The sequence below is a fragment of the Pristiophorus japonicus genome, chromosome 13 (genome assembly GCF_044704955.1).
Source record: "Pristiophorus japonicus isolate sPriJap1 chromosome 13, sPriJap1.hap1, whole genome shotgun sequence".
Taxonomy (NCBI): Eukaryota; Metazoa; Chordata; class Chondrichthyes; family Pristiophoridae; genus Pristiophorus; species Pristiophorus japonicus.
Window position 1 is genome coordinate 164,757,881 of NC_091989.1, and position 16,167 is coordinate 164,774,047.

Genomic DNA, 16,167 nt, shown 5'->3' on the forward strand with positions numbered 1-16,167 from the left:
CTTCCACTGCTCTTCCTGTTGGTCTTCCATTCCCTATCTGGCTGTGTACCCTTTCCCTGCGGTAAGTTCAACTCGCTAAACGTGCTATTCACGTCATTCTCAGCATCGTGGATGCTCCAGAGTGAATCCACCCGCAGCTCCAGTGCCGCAATGCGGTCTGTTAGGATCTGCAGGCAGATACACTTCCCGCACACATAGCCATCAGGGACACCAGAAGCGTCCCTGACTTCCCACATAGTACAGGAGGAGCATAACACGTGTCCGAGCTCTCTTGCCATGAATTAACCCTTAGATAAACTTAATTTGGCAACAATAATGCTAAAGGTTACTTACTGATAAAGAAAAAAAAAAGAAAAACTACTTACCAATCACTTACCCCCTTGGCTGTGACGTCATCTTTCGATTTCTTTTTACTTCTTTTTTGCCTCCCTGCTGCAGCCACACCCACTGGGCCTCTCCAACGCACCTTGCTGGTCCCCGAACTGCTGGGCCTTTTATAGGCCACTGCCGCTCCGACTCCCGCCTCTCCGACGCATTCCTTAATATCTTTTGGTTATTAAAAAACTATCAATCTCCATTTTTAAATGAACAATTGATCTAGCATCAATTGCCATTTGCGGAAGTGAGTTTCAAACATCTACCACCCTTTGTGTGTAGAAGTGTTTCCTAATTTCATTCCTGAATGGTCTAATTTTTTAGACTATGCCCCTTAGTCCTAAAATCCCCAACCAGCAGAAATAGTTTCTCTCTAACTACCCTATCTGTTCCCCTTAATATCCTGAATACTCTTAACCTTCTAAATTCCAGCGAATGCAGCTCTAATTTGTATAGTCTTGCCTCGTAACTTAACCCTTGAAGTCCGGGTTTCATTCTAGTAAACCTATCCAACGCCAATATATCCTTCCTAAGATGTGGTGCAAGTGGGTGGTATCTCGTGCTTTGTGGTTGGCCATGACAGGAAGGTGAAGGGAGTAATAGCCGCCTGGAATCAGGTTGCGCATTTCTCTTCAGGAATCCTCAGTAGAATGGCAGGCCGGGGGGGTTACTTACAAATAAAAATTACATCGTTTTTAAAAATTAAAAATTAATGCAGAATTTCTAACAATTTTATTTCAAAGAATCATTTCAGCATATTAAAAAAATGACAACTGAGTTTGGTTCTTCAATGGTTTCTAACTCAAAATGGTTTCTACTGATTGAGATCGAGCAGCATGTGGCTGTCTGAGAGAGGTAACTACCTTATCTGACATACTGTTAGATCATATCTTCCAAGGAGAATATGCTTGTTCCTAATTGGTTGGGAGTGACTCAGAATTTCTAATGGGATATAAAATCCATTACATTTTCACTGTTTGTGAAGATAGGTATTCCGTCAATCCACATAGCAGATCTGTCGTGTCATGCAAGACCTAAAAGAAATCATTTTCTATTCCGATCTCGTATTCTTTCAGATGGATTTTTATATGCACCATAATCTTAGTCAATATTCTGCATCGAGGGCTAATGAGAAATGCTTCAAAGCATTTAAAATGATCTTCTTTCAAATCTGATTAAATCACATAAAAATTTTGATTTGTTTTTGCAGTATTTTGGACAATATATTTTTATCTTGGGGATTAACATAGTGTGGCATAAGCACATGTACCAAGAACCTACGTTCAAGAACAAGTATTTGACCAAAAAGTTCTAACTACCGACTAAAACTCTGCCTGGGGCACAAGAGGCAACTCATTCATTGTTGTGCACATCCTTCCAAGATATAGGGTTAGATATAAAAACAGAGATTGCTGGAAATCTCAGCGGGTCAGGCAGCATCTGCAGAGAGAAAAACAAAGTTAACGTTTCAGGTCGACAACCCTTCATCAGAACTGCCGAATGTTCGAAAAGAACACATTCTTAAGCACTAAAAGGGGGCGGGGAAGAAAGGTCAAAAGGGAAGGTCTGTGATAGGGCAGAAGACAGGAGAGATTAGAGAGACAAACGGGATGATGGGCTGAATTGAAATGATAATGACCGAGTTAGAAAAAGATTAATCTGGATCATAGAAACATAGAAAATAGGTGCAGGAGTAGGCCATTCGGCCCTTCTAGCCTGCACCGCCATTCAATGAGTTCATGGCTGAACATTCAACTTCAGTACCCCATTCCTGCTTTCTCGCCATACCCCTTGATCCCCCTAGCAGTAAGGACCTCATCTAACTCCTTTTTGAATATATTTAGTGAATTGGCCTCAACAACTTTCTGTGGTAGAGAATTCCACAGGTTCACCACTCTCTGGGTGAAGAAGTTCCTCCGCATCTCGGTCCTAAATGGCTTACCCCTTATCCTTAGACTGTGACCCCTGGTTCTGGACTTCCCCAACATTGGTAATGACTAGCTGCCAGTAGAGACAAAGAGGTAAAAAAAAAGAAAAAAAACATAAGGGGGGTGGGGGGCGCGGGGGGAGGGAATCAAAGGCCAGAGGTTGTGCTCTGAAATTGTTGAACTCGATGTTGAGTCCAGAAGGCTGTAAAGTGCCTAAATGTCAGATCGGGTGCTGTTCCTCGAGCTTGCGTTGAGCTTCATTGGAACAGTGGGGAAGTCCAGAACCAGGGGTCACAGTCTAAGGATAAGGGGTAAGCCATATAGGACCGAGATGAGGAGAAACTTCTTCACCCAGAGAGTGATGAACCTGTGGAATTCTCTACCACAGAAAGTTGTTGAGGCCAATTCACTAAATATATTCAAAAAGGAGTTAGATGTAGTCCTTACTACTAGGGGGATCAAGGGTTATGGCGAGAAAGCAGGAATGGGGTACTGAAGTTGCATGTTCAGCCATGAACTCATTGAATGGCGGTGCAGGTTCAAAGGGCCGAATGGCCTACTCCTGCACCAATTTTCTATGTTTCTATGGAGATATCAGAGTGGGAGTGGAGTGGAGAATTAAAGTGACAGGTGATCAGAAGTTCAGGGTCGCCCTTCCAGACTGAACGGAGGTGTTCAGCAAAGCAGTCACCCAATCTACACTTGGTCTCCCCAATGTAGAGGAGACCACATCGTGAGCAGCGAATACAAAGAAGTACTAGTAAATCGCTTTTCACCTGGAAGGAGTATTTGGGGCCTTGGATAGTGGGAAGGGAGGAGGTAAAAGGGCAGGTGTTGCATCTTCTGCGCTTGCACGGGAAGGTGCCGTGGGAAGGGGAGGGGGTGCTGGGGGTGACTGCGGAATGGATCAGGGTGTCACGGAGGGGCGGTCCTTTTGGAACACGGGGAGGGGAGGGGAAGATGTGATTGGTGGTGGAATCACGCTGGAGGGTTAGATATTCTACCCTCCATAAACTTGAGATCATTCAAAATCTGCTGCCTGTGTCCTAACTTGCAACAAGTCCCGCTTATCTATCTCCCCTGTGCTCGCTGACCTACATTGGCTCCAAGTTAAGCAATGCCTCGATTTTAAATTATCAACCTTGCTTTCAAATCGCTCCCTGGCCTTGCCCCATCTTAGCTCTGTAATCTCCTCCAGCCCGACAACCCCCTAGATCTTTGCGCTCCACCTATTTTTGCCTTTTGAATATTCCCGATTTGAATTGCTCCACCATTGTGCCTTCAGCTGTCTAGGTCCGAAGCTTTGGAATTTCCTCTCTAAACCCCTCTCTCCTCCTCGCCACTTCTCTTTCCTCCTTTAAGACTCCTTAAAACCTACCTCTTTGACCAAGCTTTTGGTTATCTGGCATAACCTCTCCTTATATGGCTCTGTGTCAATTTTGTTTTTGATAATATTCCTGTGAAACAACTTGGGACATTTTATTATTTTAAAGGTGCTATATAAATAGAAGTTATTGTTGAGTGCAGAGATTGTTGGCAATATTTTCGTTCTTTTTAAATTGACTTTACTCAGAGAGAAGAATTGGAATCAGTTATTCAAAATATTAGAGTAATTTCATCCGGGAGCTGTGTCCACAGGGAGCATGAGTTGGAGAATCAGAGGTGTAGTATTTTAGCTTTGTCTCTGACTACAACCCTGGTTTCCCATTTTAAAAGTCTGAGATTGGTGAATTTACCTTATTCAGTCATTTGGTATTTCAGTAACTCACCTAAATGGATTCTGTACTGGCTTTCTTGCTGAAATCTTGTTGGATGGTCACATCCTTAGACTTCATAACTGTGAACCTTCTTGCATCTCTTAGTTTCCGCTTTCTTCCACAATTTACTTTTTCGCTCTCACTCTTTATAATCTTGATGGTATCATGTATTTTGAGTTTTCGTCCCTTAGTTAGGTTTCTATATAAAATAACAGCTGAATTGAGAAGAACACTTTAGCAGAACATGATGTCAACATTCCAAAGAACACTTGTGCTATTTGTGGGGTGCAAATTAGGAATGTAGACTAGTACATAATTCCCACCCATTTATTACGTGCTGCCAAATTGCTGGTTGTAGGAACCGGCTTGTGGGCATTACTGCTCCGAAGATGTACTTTAGACTCATTGGCCCAGATATGTATGGGAAGTTGGGGAGATCACAGCGGGTGGAGGTCTAAAGATCCTGGGGTGTGGGGGGAAGGTTGGTGGCGGAAAAGATCGGATCGAGGGGAGGGAAGCAGATCGCGGCAGAATTGTTTGAGGGGCCGGGGTGTGGGAGGTGGGGGAACGGAGAGCACTCCTGCTCCTCCTAGCCCCCAAGTAATGCTGATCTGGTAGCTCTCTTCAGCTTCCGGGCTTATTAAGCCCCGGGAATCACAAATGGCTGACAAAATCTGAGGCATGGAGCATCATTTAAATGTTGTAATTACCGACCCGCCTCTCCACAGCGGGTTACTCGGCCAATCCTAAACCTGCTGCGGTTAAACAAGAAGTTGGAGCGTTGGCGACGGGTTGGGGTCAGGTATTGCTCCTTTCCCTCCATGTAGAGCACTTGCTCACTAAACCTAGCTTTCCTTTCATAGAATCATAGAAATTTACAGCACGGAAGGAGGCAATTTTGGCCTATCATGTCCATGCTGGCCGACCAAGAGCTATCCAGCCAAATCCCACTTTCCAGCTCTTGGTCCGTAGTCCTGTAGGCTACAGCAATTCAAGTGCACATCCAAGTATTTTTTTAATGTGGTGAGGGTTTCTGCCTCTACCACCCTTTTAGGCAGCGTGTTCCAGACCCCCACCATCCTCTGGGTGAAGAAATTTCCCCTCGTATCTCCTCTAAACCTCCCCCCAATTACGTTAAATCTATGCCTCCTGGTTGTTGAACCCTCTGCCAAGGGAAACAGGTCCTTCCTATCCACTCTATCTAGACCCCTCATAATTTTATACACCTCAATCAGGTCTCCCTTCAGCCTCCTCTGTTCTAAAGAAAACAGACCCAGCATCTCCAATCTTTCCTCATAGCCAAAATTCTCCAGTCCAGGCAACATTATTGTAAATCTCCTTTGCACCCTTTCCAGTGCAATCACATCTTTCCTGTAATGTGGTGACCAGAACTGCACACAGTACTTCAGCTGCGGCCTAACCAGTGCTTTATACAGTTCAAGCATAATGCCCTTGCTCTTGTATTCCATACCTTGACTAATAAAGGCAAGTATTCCAAATGCCTTCTTAACCACCTCATCTACCTGGCCTGCTACCTTCAGGGATCTGTGGATCTGCACTCTAAGGTCCCTTTGTTTCTCTACACTTTTCAGTGTTGTACCATTTAATGTGTATTCCCTTGCCTTTTTAGACCTCCCCAAATGCATTAGCTCACACTTACTGGATTGAATTCCATTTGCCACTGTTCTGCCCACCTGACCAGTATATTGATATCTTCCTGCAATCTGCAGCTTTCTTCTTCATTATCAACCACACAGTCCATTTTAGTGTCATCTACAAACTTCTTAATCATACCCCCAACATTCAAGTCCAAGTCATTGATATATCCCACAAAAAGCAACTGAGCCTTGCGGAAACCCACTGGATACAGCCTTCCAGTCACAAAAACACCCATCAACCATTACCCTTTGCTTTCTGCCTGAGCCAATTTTGGATCAAACTTGCCACTTTGCCCTGGATCCTTTAGGCTTTTACTATTTGTAATAAGTCTGCCTTGTGGGACCTTATCAAAAGCTTTGCTAAAATCCATATACATTACATCATACACACTGCCCTCCTGGTTACCTCCTCGAAAAATTCAATCAAGTTAATCAGACACGACCTACCCTCAACAAATCCATGCTGACTGTCCTTGATTAATCCATGTCTTTACGAATGAAGATTTATCCTGTCCCTCAGGATTTTTTCCAATAATTTTCCTACCATTGAAGTTAGGCTGACTGGCCTGTAATTACTTGGTCTATCCCTTTCTCCCTTTTTAAACAAAGATGCAACAGTAGCAGTTCTCCAGTCCTCTGGCACCATACCTGTAGCCAGAGAGGACTGGAAAATGATGGTCAGAGCCTCTGCTATTTCCTCCTTTGCTTCTCTTAACAGCCTGGGATACATTTCATCCTGGCGATTTATCCACTTTCAAAGCTGCTAAGCTTTCTCTCTCACTGTATATCCCATCTAATATTTCACACTCCTCCTCCCTCATTGCAAAGTCTGCATTACCCCTCTCTTTTGTGAAAACAGATGCAAAGTATTCATTCAGCATCATACCCATGTCTTCTGCCTCCACACGCAGATTTCCTTTATGGTTTCTATCATATGTCTGACAGCCGCCACTGCACACCATATTGCACAGCTAATAGCTGCACAGCTTCTCCATGTGATACTGTGAGGCTTTAAATGGTTATTATCAACAGGTGTTGGTCTTCATCATTATTGTTATTGCTGCTAAATTAGAAAGAAGAAAGACTTGCATTTATATAGCGCCTTTCAGAACCTCAGGATGTCCTAAAGCACTTTATGGTTGATTTGAAGTGCAGTCACTGTAGTTGTTGGAAGACAATCATCTCAGCCCCAGGACATCGCTGCAGGAGTTCCTCAGGGCAGTGTCCTCGGCCCAGCCATCTTCAGTTGCTTCATCAATGATCTTTCCTCTGTCATAAGGTCAGAAGTGGGGTTGTTTGCTGATGATTGCACAGTGTTCAGTTCCACTCACAACTCCTTAGGTAATGAAGCTGTCAATGCCCACATGCAGCAAGACCTGGATGACATTCAAGCTTTGGCTGATAAGTGGCAAGTAAAGTTCACGCCACACAAGTACAATGGTTATCTCAAATAAGCGAGAGTCTAACCACCGCCCCTTGACATTCAACACCGAATCCCCCATGATCAACATCCTGGGGGTTACTATTGACCACAAACTTAACTGGGAACGGGGACAAAATCGGGAGTAACGTGTGTGATTTTATAACCTTTGAAACCTTAAGCAATGCTCAGTTAGCCTTTGATTAGCACAACAACAGTAATTTCCAGCCTCTTGTCCCTTTATGCTTGTGTACCATTATTTCATGTACCCCATCAATTTTTCCACTGCCATGGTGTTTCGTGGCTGAGCAGTTGCCATCTGTGGCTAGAACTGCAGCAAGAATGATAGGAAGCAGCATATTATTACCTGGTCGTCCAGTGATGAATAGATGCTCATTTTCCTGGTGGTTTAATTGGGAGTGGATGGTTGGATGAATATTCAATTGCAGGCAATCGGAATATATCAGCAAAGAAACAGTAATGGCACAGAATACACAAATCAAATTGGAACTGTCACAACACTCGTTCAAATAATTGTTTGAAAATTGAAAAACAAAAGAAATATTAGCATGAACTGTTTGTTATCTCATCTAATGGTTTGGATGCCTTTGTGTGAGAGGTGAACAAATGGAAGAAAAGCATTAATGTATCTAAATATGCACAGAGCATTTATCTTCAATTCAGGACAGGTACAAGATAGCTTGTGGAAAAGGAGTAAATTCAGCCAGTCAACTTCTGCTTTTTTGCACATCATAAATAGTGAGCAGACATTCTGGTGGGATTAACTGTAGCTGGCAATTCAGTGAGATTTTATGAATAAATTACAGCATGTAACGCAGTTGTGCGCTGCTCTTTCTCAAAATATATGATCCAAATGTAATGTCAAGAATGGCAAGATTAAATTAAAATTCATTTAAGATAGCAACCAGCTGTTTGACTGAATTAAATACAGATTTGACCTGATCACTTTGCAGAGCTGCTGCAAAATGTCATTACAAAGTAGGCAGTTGTTAAATTGTAGCAGTTACACTGTGGTTTCTTGTACAATTTAATGGTCCACTGTACGACAGCTTTGGGGATGGGCTGTTATCTCTGTGCAGAGGCTTTGTTCCTCATTCTCATTCTACATTATTTGGTAACTAGTTATAGATCTTAATGTTGCAATTTTACTCATTTGTAGGATTCACTTAGTGTGTAGGAATTTAGCAGTGTATTTTCCTATTTTTATTCCATTTTATAATTAATACAATTCTGATATCATTTTATACCATTGGAAGGACCTTGCTTAAATAAATTCAACTAATTTCATGCAATGCACTAAAATATTAGGATGCGCAAATTAAAAGTACAAAGAAAATTTCCTACACAAAGGAACTGCGTAGATTTCAAGGGCATTTTCTGTCATGAATGTAAATCCCAAATTGCATATTGCACTTTGAACTACTTCTGCTTAGTCCTTCCTCCTACAGTCAAACTGACATGAAAGGGCCAGCTCCCAGTGTGTTTCATTACATTTTCCTTTTCTTTTTTAATCACTAGTTTTCAGAAATCATGCATAAGCTTGTCACAATCTCCTGGTCAGAGAATTGTAAACTTCCAGAAGATGATGGGATGGCACAGTGTCTCTGCAGGAGAGCTGCAGGCTTGAAGAATATGACATGCTTGCACATGTTTATCTATGGTAACTATATTTCAAGCCAGATATTACAAGTGCTATCTGGAACCTTACCTGAGCTCATCTTTACTACTGGATGATATTGTTCTTCAGAAGTGTTGCTGATAAAACAACATCTGAAGTTTATAGTTGAACACTTTCGCTGTGCCTGATCTGCCTGCTATGCACTCTGAAAATCATTTTAGTGGATTCCAATCTGTTGCATATTCAAATGAATTAGAAGACAGTTGCACAGTGACTTAAGAAGAACTAGCAATTTTTCTAGCAGGTGGGCCAAATTATGAAGGCTCTCACAATCATGATAAACACTGCTATTTGATGAAAGTGAAAAGATGATTGCTAAGAGAGTTTGGAATTCTATCACACAATGAATTTAACTCCGTTGTCATAAGATAAAATGCTGCAAATAATTACTTTCTGAACTGGTTTCCGTACAATTATTTAGATAATGAAATATTCATGGATGAATGAATATTGAACGGATTCTAACTGAACCAGCGTACTCTGCGGCTTGTGTTTTAAGAGATATGTACAGGTTAAACCTCCCTTATCTGGGACTCCCTTGTCGGGCACCAACCCTTGTCCGGCACCATTCCCGGGTGGCGCATGCGCAGAACGCGTCCAGTCAAAATCCTTCTTTCCCTGCCGACTCCCGCGATTGTGATTATCTATTTTTCTGTTGTTTATCATTTTGTTGCAGATCTATGTTTCTGTTGCAGATTCCCCCCCACCACCGCCCGTGGCCGCATTTCCAGCCCCCAGCCAGCCGGCAAACGGTCTCAGAACATACATTTAAAAAACATTCTTACAGGGTAATACAGTCTTTCTCCTCAATACTGGGGTTATCGGCTGCGTCCTCCCCGTTGCCCTGCTGGAACTCCTGCAGCAACAGTCCTCGGGCCGGCTGTTGCTCCCCACGTCGCTCCCTCTGGGGGGTTGGACCGGCAGGCTGCGTCCTTGGGCCTGCTCGGGCCGCGCCGTCACTTCACGGCCAGCCGGCCTGCCCACACTTCGGGGCCCGCCGACACGCCGACCTCCCTCATCCTCCCCCCCCCCCCCTCCCTCGGGCCAATGGCCTCCCCTCATCCAGCAAAATCCCTCGTTCAGCACAGGCCAGATCCAGAGGGTGCCGGATAAGGAAGGTTCAGCCAGTGCAATTAAATGGCAGCCAAACATTTTCAAAAAATAAGATAATACACAATCGGCAAAAAGCATCATAAATTCATTAGTGTACCTGGAAGCAAGATTGCAACTTTATGTCAGCTCTTGTACTGATGTGTTGTAAGTTGTAAATGCCTTTTACCTACTATAGCAAGGAAGCTGTCATTTGACAGGAAGATTTGCCGTGTTGGTGATGGGGTGGCTGACAATCATTTTTCTAGCATCTCTGATTATACAATAAATGCATAAATAGCAAGCATCCTACACATAATGACTAGAACATCTTCCACAAGTAGCATACAGCTTCTTTGTGCAAGAAACTGTGGTGCACAAAGTACATGTTGCAGTATTACCTTTTATACTCTGTACAAATAGTTTCCTATAGACACTCATACAACAATAACTTGTGTTTACATTGAGCATTTAACGTAGTAAAACATCACAAGGCCCTTTACAGCAGTATAATAAGACAAAAAATTTGACACTGAGCCATGTAAGGAGAAATGAGGGCAAATGACCAAAAGCTTGGTCAAAGAGGTAGATTTTAAGGAGCGTCTTAAAGGAGGAATGAGAGGTAGAGAGGTGGAGTGGTTTAGGCAGGGAATTCCAGAGCTTGGGGCCGAGGCAACAGAAGGCACAGCCACCAACGGTTGAGCAATTATAATCAGGGATGCTAAAGAGGGCAGAATTAGAGGAGCGCAGATATCTCGGGGGCGGGGAGGGGTAGGGTTGTGGGGTTACAGAAATAGGGAGGCGCGAGTATGAGAATTTTGAAATTGAGGCATTGCTTAACCGGGAGCCAATGTAGGTCAGCGAGCACAGGGATGATGGGGGAACGGGACTTGGTGCAAGTTAGGACACAGGCAGCCAAGTTTTGGATGAATTCACGTAGGGTAGAATGTGAAAGGGCAGCCAGGAATGCATTGGAATGTTCAAGTCTGGAAGCAACAAAGGCATGGATGAGGGCTTCAGCAGCGGATGAACTGTGGCAAAGGCAGGGATGGGCGATGTTACGGAGGTAGAAATAGGCGGACCTAGTTATGCTGTGGATATGTGGTCAGAAGCTCATTTCAAGGTCAAATATGACATACCAGAGTTTACATAGCTTTTTTTGGAGTTTGGCCGTGTCCAACAAAGATTAAACTGTGTAGTAAGGAAAAGGAACGCGGGGTAGTACTGGATTTCAATGGCAGCTCAAAACAGGCAATTGGCTGCCAGTTTTACACCACTCCCGATTTTGTTTACGAATAGAAAAGAAAATTATTGTGTGTGTAAAATGAGTTGCTGTTTTGCTATTATTTGTTTTGTGCTACTGTCGTAGTTCAATTTCATCCACACAGTGTATGATTTAATATAGTTGATTAATTTCAGTATAATTTCTTTTTAAAATGAACCATTAATATTTGTGTCCATCAAGGTTCTGGATGTCATAGCTAACTTATAGAATAATTCTCTACTTTTCACACCAGTGGCAGCATCAAGACTCTGAGACTGTGTATGTTATAGACCAGAGTAGGATAATACTCTCTTATACTCCCCAGCAACGTTTTAACCGCTATCTCGGAAGTGCACCCAAGCAGCACTAGCGAGGTATTTCCATTTCCTAGACCAGCTGTAATTGTGATCTTTGAGTGAGATTGGCAATTTAATAGCAATTGGTGCAGAATTACGGATAATTCTGTTTTGTAGACTCTTGCTTCATAAAGACTGGATTAAGCCTGACAACATTAATTTCATTTAGTATCCTTGCTAAGAAAAAAAGAGACTTTCATCTCATCAGCATTTGAACTAATTTCACAGAAGATAAAAGGACAGGATTTGAGTCATTCATTGAACAGCATTTGGTCTCAGATCCATTTAATTATAAAACAAATAGCAATAAAATATATTTGTGTTATAATTATGCTGGTGCAATGTCTTACCATCTAATGCATTTTACAATGACAAACTCAATTAAATGTATTTAAAATGCATTTACAAATGGCCAACATATGTTCCTGCTTCTACTGTGTTTTTAAAAATTTAATTATAAGCATTAAAATTCTTAATCATTTGCTGATTTTGTTATGCAAAAATTCTCAATCAACAATTAATATCTACATTAAACATTGGGGTGGAGTGCTAGATATAACATAGAATAATAAAATCATAGCATAGCACAGCTCAGAAGGAGGCCATTCGGCTCATCGAGTCTGCACCCACTCTTTCAAAAAGCAAAGCTGTTAGTCCCACTCCCCCGTTCCTTCCCCATATTCCTGCAATTTTTCTCCTTCGTATTTATCCAATTCCATTTTGAAGGCTACTATTGAATCTGTTTCCACCACCCTATCAGGTAGTGCATTCCAAATCCTAACCACTCGTTACGTAAAAAATGTTTTTCCTCATGTCGCCTCTTCTGCTTTTCACCTTAATCACCTTAAATCTGTGCCCTTTGGTTGTTGACCCTTCAGCCATTGGAGCGTCAACAATAAGCTTCTCTTTATTTGCCTTATCCAAACCCTGCATTATTTTTTAAACACCTCTATCAAATCTTCTCTTGACCTTCTCTGCTCTAAGGAGAACAACCCCAGCTTCTCCCAGCTTTTATCTCAGCTTCTCTGGTCTATCTACATAATTTTATTCCCTCATCCATGGAACCATTCCAGTGAAGCTCTTCTGTACACTCTCGAAAGGCTTCACGTCCTTCCTAAAATGTGGTGCCCAGAATTGGACACAATACTTCAGCTGGGGCCCAACTAGTGTTTTATATAAGTTTAGCATAAGCTCCTGGCTTTTGTACTCCGTGCCTCTATTTATAATGCTCCGGATCCCATATGTTTTATTAACTGCTTTGTTAACCTGTCCTGCCACCTTCAAAGATTTGTGCACAAACACCTCCAGATCTCTCTGTTCTTGCACCCCCTTTAAAATTGTACCATTTAGCTTGTATTGTCTCTCCTCATCCTTCCTATTAAAATGTATCCCCCACACTTTTCTGTGTTGAATTTCATGTGCCCATTCTACCAGCATATCTATGGCCTCTTGAAGTCTATTACTATGTTCCTCACTGTTTACTACACTTCTAAGTTCTATGTCATCCTCAAATATAGAAAGTGTGCCCTGTACCCCCAAGTCCAAGTCATTAATGTATATCCAATAGTATAGAGAGGCTAGACAAGCATATGAGAGAGAAGGGAATAAAGGGTTATGCTGATAGATTTAGATGAGGAAAGACGGAGGAGGCTCGAGTGGAGCATAAACACTGGCATGGACTGGTTGGGCCAAATGGCCTGTTTCTATGTCGTATAACCTATAAAATCCTATGTAATCCAAAACAGCAGTGGTCCAAGTACTGACCCTGGGGAACACCACAGTATACTTCCCTCCAGTCTGGAAAAAAAAAACATTCACCACAACTCTCTGGTTTCCATCCCTTAGCCAATTTTGTATCCATGCTGCTACTGCCCTTTTATCTCATGGGCTTCAATTTTGCTAAAAGCCTAGTGTCCTGTACTTTATCAAGCACCTTTTTGAAAGTCCATATACAAATCAACAGCAGTGACCTCATCCACCCTCTCTGATACCTCATCAAAAAACTCAATCAAGAACATATTTATAAATGTATATTAAATATGCTTAATTTAGTTTGTTATTGTAAAATATAAAAAATGGCAAGAGTTTGCACCAGCATAATTATAAAAAGATGAAAGCAGGCATTATAACGGTGAATTTTGAAATATTTTGGTCCTGGCATGGAGCCTCACTCAATGGGAGCACAGATCAGAGAATCAAGTGCAGAGATCCATGCACCCGAATCATACACTTTCAAATTTTGGTGATTTAATTTTAAATATTTAATTATTTAACTTTAATCTTTCAGATGAGACGTTAAATCGAGACCCCGTCTGCTCTCTCAAGTGGACATAAAAGATCCCATGGCACTATTTTGAAGAAGAGCAGGGGAGTTATCCCTGGTGTCCTGGCCAATATTTATCCCTCAATCAACATAAACAAAAAAACAGATTATCTGGTCATTATCACATTGCTATTTGTGGGAGCTTGCTTGTGCATAAATTGGCTGCCGCGTTTCCCACATTACAACAGTGACTACACTTCAAAAGTATTTCATTGGCTGTAAAGCGCTTTGAGATGCCTGATGGTCGTGAAAGACGCTATATAAATCCAAATCTTACTTTTCTTTTCTTTTTACATGGATTGGCTGAAATGGCCTCCACTGCCCAGCATTCTAATCCATGCTCTGGTCAAATAAAGCTCCATGATGGGTGGGCATTGTTGTAAAATTTGTTGCAAGAGAGCATCTTGCAACAAGGAAAAATCTCTAGCTTCACCAATCCAGTTTTATAGTTTGCTTGCCGAAGAAACTAGAAATTAATTTGATAAGGACTTACGGAGGACGTTTTCCCACATCCTTGGCATTCCACCATAATCGAGTCACACAAATATCCATCACAAAATATACAATCAATAAACATACATTACAGCCCAACCATCATTTCAAAGTATAATTGCAATGCAGGGAGCTGCTTATGCTTTAAACAAGATGTTATTTGTGTCCTATTCTATATCAATTACATTTGAACAACTAAGAAGCTAACACAGTATCCATAGATTAATTCTCAAGCTGGAAACATTGAATGTGCTGAGGTATTGCAAAATCACAATTTATATCCGATGTGACTGTGATCGTGGTAAATGATCTGGGTGAGATGAGAGCATTGCAGCAAGGAAGAGCGTTGGTGTGATGACGCAGCCCTGCTTGACTCCGGTCTAGACGTGGATTGGGTCTGTGGTGGATCCATTGGTCAGAATCACGGCTTGCATGTCATCGTGGAGCAGGCGGAGAATGGTGACAAACTTTGAGAGCAGCCGAAACGGAAGAGGATGCTCGATAATTCCTCATGGTTCACAGTGTCAAAGGCCTTTGTGAGGTCAAAGGCGGCCATGTACAAGGGCTGATGCCCTTCCCTGCATTTCTCTTGTAATTGTTGCGCGGTGAAGATCATGTCCGTTGTCCCCTTTGTGGGCGGAATCCGCATTGCGACTCTGGGAGGAGCTCTTCAGCCTCAGGGAGAAGACGATTGAGGAGGATTCTTGCAATGACTTTCCCTGTGGCCGACAGCAGGGAAACTCCTCTGTAGTTACCGCAGTCGGACTTGTCACCTTTTTTGAAGGTGGTTATTACGGCATTTCTGAGATCCCCTGGCTTGCTCTCCGCCTTCCAGATAAGAGAAATGAGGACATGTATTCACGCCATTACTGCTTTTATGCCATGCTTTAATGCTTCGGCGGGGATTCCGTCTGCTCCTGATGTCGTCTTGTTCTTCAGCTGTCAGATGGCCTTTTCTACCTTGTACTGGGCTGGGGTTATGCTGAGATGGTTGCGGGTAGCATGCTGCGGGATGGAGTCGAGGACATTAGCGTCGAAGACAGAGTCTCGGTTAAGGAAATCTTCTAAATGTTCCTTCCAACGGACACTGACTACCTCTCCGCTCTTGGCCAGCAGTGGGGTAGGGCCTTGGGTGCTTGGGCTGTAGGTGGTCTTGACTGCACTGTGCTAAAGAATCCCTGCACGTCGTGGTTGTCGGCTAACTGCTGGATCTCCTGTGCTTTCTCCATCCACTGTTCTTTAGGTCGCAGATTTTTTTGTTGGACTCGGCCTTCAGCCGTCTGTAGAGCTGCTTTCTTGCTTTCGAGTTGGGTTGCTGTTTCAAGTGCAGAAATGCCTTGCGCTTGCAACTTATTAGCTCCTAGATCTCCTGGTCATTCTCGTCGAACCAGTCTTGGTGCTTCCTGGTCGAGTGACCAAGTGTCTCTTTGCAGGTGCTAATTATGGAGGCCTTGAGGGCAGACTGGGCATTGTGGACACTTTACGTCTCTGGCTCATCAGGAGTCATCAGGTTGGCATTGAGGCACTGGCTGAATAGGGCTTTCTTATCAGGGTCTTTGAGTGCCCCAGCATTGATTTTTCTAGGCATTTTGTCAGCAGCAGGATACTACTGGAGTTGGATTTCCCTATACTCTCTCTGCCGATCACTCCTCCCCAGAGGCCTATGTCCTTTCCAACTCTGGCGTTGAAGTCGCCAAGGAGGATCAGCTTGTCGCCCGTTGGGACTCAGGACAGGGATTGTTCAAGGCTGCAGTAGAATTCCTCTTTGGTCTCATCTGTAGCTTGCAGTGTTGGGGCATATGTGCT

At 42.9% G+C, this 16,167-nt stretch overlaps 1 protein-coding gene and 1 long non-coding RNA gene across 2 annotated transcripts in view; one reads left to right on the forward strand and one right to left on the reverse strand.

The window, feature by feature from the left end:
• Positions 1-16,167, forward strand: part of cdh13 (cadherin 13, H-cadherin (heart)) — a 1,269,498-nt gene that overhangs the window by 332,919 nt on the left and 920,412 nt on the right. The window lies entirely within an intron of this gene.
• LOC139278340 (uncharacterized) lies at positions 1,095-9,841 on the reverse strand. The gene is made up of 3 exons (XR_011596247.1): positions 9,623-9,841; positions 4,073-4,259; positions 1,095-1,815 (listed from the first exon to the last, which is right to left on the reverse strand). It is a non-coding gene; the product is annotated as an uncharacterized lncRNA (long non-coding RNA).